The sequence below is a fragment of the Pinus tabuliformis genome, chromosome 9 (genome assembly GCF_031772625.1).
Source record: "Pinus tabuliformis cultivar Carrire ecotype Pingquan chromosome 9, CPIR1, whole genome shotgun sequence".
NCBI lineage: Eukaryota > Viridiplantae > Streptophyta > Pinopsida > Pinales > Pinaceae > Pinus > Pinus tabuliformis.
In genome coordinates, this window is record NC_142307.1 from 804,531,996 (window position 1) to 804,538,877 (window position 6,882).

At 34.3% G+C, this 6,882-nt stretch overlaps 1 pseudogene; it reads right to left on the reverse strand.

The window, feature by feature from the left end:
• Positions 1 to 1,518: 1,518 nt before the first annotated feature.
• Positions 1,519 to 2,615, reverse strand: LOC149151208 (protein-tyrosine-phosphatase IBR5 pseudogene; annotated as a pseudogene).
• Positions 2,616 to 6,882: the final 4,267 nt, after the last annotated feature.

Genomic DNA, 6,882 nt, shown 5'->3' on the forward strand with positions numbered 1-6,882 from the left:
CCTATTTCTACCAACATAATTTTGTATTGTGTGGAGCTTTTAATTGAAGAGATGAGATCACAATTTGTTTCCAAATTCTTTTGACTTGATTCTATCTTATTTTTGGTGTGCTCAGGGCCCACCACTCACACCATTAGAAGGGAATAAACAAAGCATAGTGTATAGAACTAGGGGACAAAGTGCTTAGTTAAAATGAATCTAATGGAATCTTGATGCCTTCATATTTGCATAGTATAAAAAAAACTTGAGTCATCATTGTAAATATTGTTGTTATGTTATCAATATAAAGCTACCAAAAAGTGAATGTACAGTCATCTTCTGTCAATATTTTTTTCATAAAGACATGAATAAAGAAAGGATAAAGCCTTTTTGGATGGGTTGGGGTGTATCTCCACACCTGGTTGAACACAATGATTTTGTTCATGTTCTATAGTTAGAAAGGATTTGGGGATAATGATTGTTTTCATTCATCATATTGAAAGGCTTTCAATGTGCTATTTAAGAGTTCAAGGGTTCTAGACCATGTGGTACATCACTGGGTCCATGGGTCAAATTTCGGGATGAAACTATTGAAAATTGGGTCACATTCTTTCACATTATCTTCACATTCAGTATTTAAGGATCACAAACTTTATTGGTACAGTATTTATACATTCTTCTGTTTATTTTTAAGACATTTTTGGGTGTTTTAGAAACTTATTTTCCAGTCTAATTTTCATTTTCCTAAAGTTTGTATTTTTATTTTCTTGATACAACTTACCTAGTAAGCTCAAAGATGGAAATTTAGGTTTTTTTATCATAACAAATCTGTAGATTTTCTTGTAGATTCAACAACTCTTGTAATTTTATAAAACACAAGACAAGAATCTACTCTACTTTCAATAACAGAAACCAATAGATTGATGAAAACAATAATCAACAAGTGGAAGATAATCAATAACAAATAACACAATATTTCTCTGGGGAAAGAAACTGCTTAAAATCCCGACTATCTATATTGCATTAATGAGAAATCGAAGATGAAAATACAATGCTTGTTCTCACTAGAACAATCTCTGCACAAGTATAATTAACTCTCTGCCTCACAAGCCTACATTGGCCAACACTTGACCAATTCTCCTTATTGCCAAGGCGCTATTTCCTTTGGAAATTCTTGAGCGCATTAACCAATATTTAATTGGGGAATCCTTCTTCCAAAACTATGCATACAAACTTAGGTCCATAACTAATTGCATGCATGATCTATACAACTCAGAAAATCATACAATTGATAGTACAATGTCCCTGCACTCTAGTCTCAACTGGGTCTTTCTTTGAGCTGACATGCATGAGTTTCTCTTGAGTGAATCTCCAATTATTTGGAGTGGCACTAAGGATGCACTAGTGGACTAACTCACTACTAGACCTCTACTAGTTCCTCCAATAGTTAGAACTAGTTTAACTGACCATAACTCAGTTAAACTGAGTTATCTAATTACAACTCAAATAAACGCATCATAGACCCCTAAAATTTAGGTATCACACATACATGGCTACAAAAAGACTTCCAACTTGAAATTCATAAGTTAATTAAGTCAATTAAACTTAATTAACTATTTACAAGTTTCTATGAGAACATAATTCGATTTTAATTCACAATTTAATTCAAAGAAAAAATAAACTGGAATTTCTTGTTGCTCTTTCTCAACAAAATCACCAACTTTTACTAGAACCTTGTTAACATTGACAACCTTTGTATGAAAAAAACTACCCAAACTATGTGCATAACAGAGAGACACAGTCTTATGAATTAGTAGGCTCCCAACACAAATTGATATTGAACAAGATTTGAATGTACATGAAAGGAAATATTTGGTGCTTCCCATGCTATTATCCATTGTTATTACTGTCATGGTACCAAAAGAATTACTATCTTGTCTAGTAGATGAAAAGGTAAAGCCTCCAGAGCTAGGCATATTTTTTGCCCTAAGGTTGAAATGTGGATTTGATGAAGGCTAACAGAAGGATGGAGGTGAAACAACAACCTGGGTGTTATTTACAAATCCAAACCTGAATGCTAGACCGGTTGAGGTTATGAAAATTGTATTTGATGAGGCATTCCTTCCAAAAAATTCCATTTCATCATCTTGTAATTGTTTAAGTACGACTGGGTTCAAATTAATTGTTGGTCTCCTCTCCTTTACCCACTGATATCCTTTTGCAAATCTCCACCCCTTGTAGTGCATCAAATAGGCAATTAAGATATTAGGAGACCTACTCTAGACTCACATGCAATGTACAAACACTTGAACTTGAAAATTTCGACATTTCTCAATAAATTCAACAACCTCATTGAAAAGTAATGTTTATTCTTCTTTAAGGTAGTGGTAAGTGAAGAAATTCTTATATAGATTTTGGCACTTGGGCACTATATTGAGTATCTCGGTGATTCCTTGGATCTTGAGAACCTCAGCTTTGGATGCATTTTCGTGGCTACCAACATAGAGAAATTCCACTAAAATCTCTGTGGAAAGTGCGCTACGTGCATGGGAAATTTTCTTGTTGGCTCCCTTCAATTGATGTCTACAAATGGTGCACACTTCTCCCTCTTCAAGTTTGCTATAATACGCATACATTATCGTGCACATGCTTATGCATAGCTACGTAAGATAGAAATTGATATCTAGCTCTCCAAATGTCGAACCTAAACCTCCTGTTGCACATCGGTATCTCTTCTATTCAGATCTAGTTGCTAGTTTCTACCTTTAAGTTCCAAATCCTAATAAGGTTAAAGAAACAATAGTTTGTTTCTTAGTATCAAAGGCACTGTAACTAAGGTTCCTAGAGTCGAGGTAGTTATCAATAAGCAATCAATCTAACAAATTATCGAAACTACCTTCGATCAAACTGCTGAAAATCCTCCCATCATCTAATATATAATCTAATGAAGGAGAGTGATGACAGGAAGGCATCATGGAAGTTCTTCTCAAAGGGAATGCCTTATGGTGTAAAAAGTATTAATAATAAAAATATATTTAAATGTGGGTCATATATGGAATATTTGAATGTCCATGTTACATAAAATATTTCATTGTAATATATATATATATATATATATATATATATATATATATATATATATATATGTATATATATATATATATATATATATATGTATGTATGTATATATATATATATATATATATGTGTGTGTGTGTGTGTGTGTGTGTGTGTGTGTGTGTGTGTAGACACACACACACACATATATAGATATGGCACTTGATACACCTCAGTGTATAAAATACCATAGAAAAGTACATTTTGTTGATAAGTATTTTCTACTTCCTATTACAAAGGAGATGTGTAATTCATTTAATTCTTGATATGGAGCTCAAAAATAAAGTTTAAAAAAATCATTAATAAATAAAAGAAAAAAATCAATATGAGCCATAAACAAAATACTTAAGATCTCTTAGAGAGAGAGAGAGAGAGAGAGAGAGAGAGAAAACTAAGATATTTCAATTGCCTGGATCTTGAGAACCTCAACTCTAGATGCATTGTCATGGCTACCAACATAGAGAAATTCCACTAAAATATCTGTGGAAAGCGGACTAGGTGCGTGGGTAAATTTCTTGTTGGCTCGCCTACAAATGGTGCACACTTCCCCCTCTTCAAATTTGCGATAATGCTCATATATTATCGCGCTCATGCTTCTGCATAGCTGCCTAAGATAGTAATCAATATCTAGCTCTCCAAATGTCAAACCTAAACCTCCAGTTGCATATCGGTATCTCTTCTATTCAGATCTATTTCCCAGTTTCTACCTTTAAGTTCTCAATCCTAATAAGGTTAATGAAACAATAGTTTGTTTCTTAGTATCAAAGGTGCTACAAATAAGTTTCCTATAATTGAGGGAGTTATTAATAAGCAATCAATCTAACGAATTATCAAAACTACCTTCGATCAAACCATTGAAAATCCTTCCATCGTCTATTATATAATCTAATGATGCAGGGTGATGACACGAGGGAAGCATGGATGTTCTTCTCAAAGGGAATTCCTTATGGAGTAAAAAGTATTAATAAGAAAAATATACTTAAATGTGGGGCATAGATGGAATATTTGAATGTCCATGTTGCGTAAAATATTTCATTGTAATATATATAGATACATATGGCACTTTATGCACCTCAGTGTATAAAATACGATAGAAAAGTTAATATTTTGTTGATAAGTATTTTCTACTTCCTATTGCAAAGGAGATGTGTAATTGATTGAATTCTTGATATCGAGCTAACAAATAGAGTTAAAAGAAATCATTGATAAAAAAAAAGAAGAATATATATATATATATATATATATATATATATAAGCCATAAACAAAATATTTAAGATCTCTTAGAGAGAGAGAGAGAGAGAGAAAATTAAGATATTTCAAGGAGATGATTAAACCAAATCCAAAAGATTATAACTCTCTATATTAACTAATGTAAAGAGAAAAATAAACATTGCTAAAGTAAGAATAAATTCTGATGAGATCTATAATGAAAATGGGCGTTAGTGATATTAAAGAACATGCCACCTTTATGACACTAATAAAGTTGAAGATGGGAAAATTTTTCTCTTAGAATGTCTAGTATACACCCATATTAGATCTCAAGTTTAAAAGGATTTGTCACACTACCAACATTTCTAAATTTTTAGTTTAAGAAAACTATGACAATTTTGGAATTCTTCTCTTAATTCTTTTTGAGAAAAAAATTAAAATTCTAAATAATTCCTAGTAATCTCTCACCTTCTTAAAGTCCTCGTCATCATCACCTTATATATGAGATGTGTAGTTACTTCCATTCTCACCATGTAGTTAACAAATCACATATTAAGAACTAGTGTATATTCATCATAAACTCCATATCTATCATGTGCAAAGAGGGATGAAAATTTAGGAAAAGGTTTACATCTCAAGGGACTTTATACTAGTCAGTTCATGGTGGTTAAATAATTTCAATGGTATGTTGTCTCGTATGATTGACACATGTAAATTCTTGCATGCTTCACATGGATTTGATACATGGTGTATTAAGAATCATCATATATACATTTTAACTCTTGATCTATCATGTGGCAGGAAATATCAAGTCCTAAAATTAAGAAATATTTGGACCTAAATAAATTTGTTCCTTCTTAGTGCATAATAGATTTGGAGTTAATATGAATCTTCGTTAATTTATCCTAAAGAATAACTAAATTCTAAAGGTAAATTATCTACCTATATTTATTCTAAAAGTATAATCCTAGAAAAGAAACTACATTAAAATCAACATAACTAAAAAAAAGATATTTTTCAAAAAATAAGAAATAACATTGTATGAAAAGGACATATACACACCATTATACTTTTTTTTAATTATTTTTAATGCTATGTTCTTAAACATGAAGTAATCATCAAAGATATTCTTCAAAAAGATATAAAAAGTTATGCATATTAGTTCATACATATATAAGAAGTTATCCATATCACTTTATACAGATCACTATATAGTTTATTCTTTCTAAATAAAAAAATACACAAAAGATAATAATATATATATAATATAATATAGTTAACATTTTGAAATTAAAAATATTAATAATATAAAATTACATTCCCCAGATGTGGGTGTCCAACCAGAGGTTTAATGTGATGGGACAGAGGTGGGGTGAGAAAAGTCGCCACTTGCCCGCCCTGTACAACAACGTTAATATCCAGTTGACGGATGATCATCGGATGTTTAAGGGATTTAATTCAAGAAAATTTGAAATGTCTTTCACCTCCGCACGTTCTGATATGCTCTGGATCTCGGCTCTCTTGAATGCCATAGTAATGGCGGGAGAAATTCGAGGCAGGGGAGAGGGTAATAAATCCAACCTCCGTCATGGGACTGTTCTGGAGCCTCTTATGTTATGTTGGTTGGGTTATGGCCCGGTGAATGTTGGCTCAATCGGCCTGATAGGTGCGACGAAGCTGGGTTCCGACTCTCGTAGACCTGCAGAGCTGCCTCAGTCAGTTCCCTAGAGTCTCGCTAAGGCTTTGGACTCCCATCTGGTTGTTCGCTTGAACGGCTTGTGTTCTGTTTCTGTGGTTGCTCGGCCTTGTTCCCACAAAATCGCTGCTGCTTTCATTATGCCCCGTCTTTGCCATAGGATGAGATGCCCTCCTCTAGCCCGTCCTCCAATTCTCCCTCTGGCCATTACCCTCGCACTCGCAGTGGGAGAGGGCGCTTGCTTTAGCCCAGCCAATACCTTGAGTCCAGTCTGCCAGACTCCTCGTCCTCACCCTCTTTCAACTCTACGATTTTTACTTTCAATTGCACCATGAATCCCCTAGGATTACTGCTCATGTTTCGGTGCTCTTTCTTGAGGAAGCCCAGGAGGTGGGAGAGTCCATCTCTCATCAGGAGGTCCCTGGCTCAGTCTCTGCACCGAATCCATGCTCTGTGCGTGCTCCAGAGGTTCCTGCGAGCAATGCTATTGACATGGTGATGGAGCCAGCGGCCCGGGTCTGTCTGTGGAGGATGCTGCTTGTGCTCAGGATCCGTCTGACGTTGGCTGGTGCAGAATCATGGAGGAGCCTCTAGATGCTTAGCTCTTTCTCAGCAGCTTTGTCTCAAGTTATGCAGCCCATTATAGAGGGCTTTTTGTTGTTACTGATGTTAATTTTTGTTTATGCTGATAAGCCAAGATTCAAAATGCAAGTTATTTGGAATGTTTGTAAGCTCAGTAAGGTTAACATTGGTTCCCCTGCGTGGGATTACATAAAAGGGTCTTGTCCAAATTCTGTGTCTTGGAAAATTTTCTGTTTCAATGTGCCTCTCCTTCTGGGCAGTTGCCTTAGACTTTGGTCATGATGTAATTGTACACCTT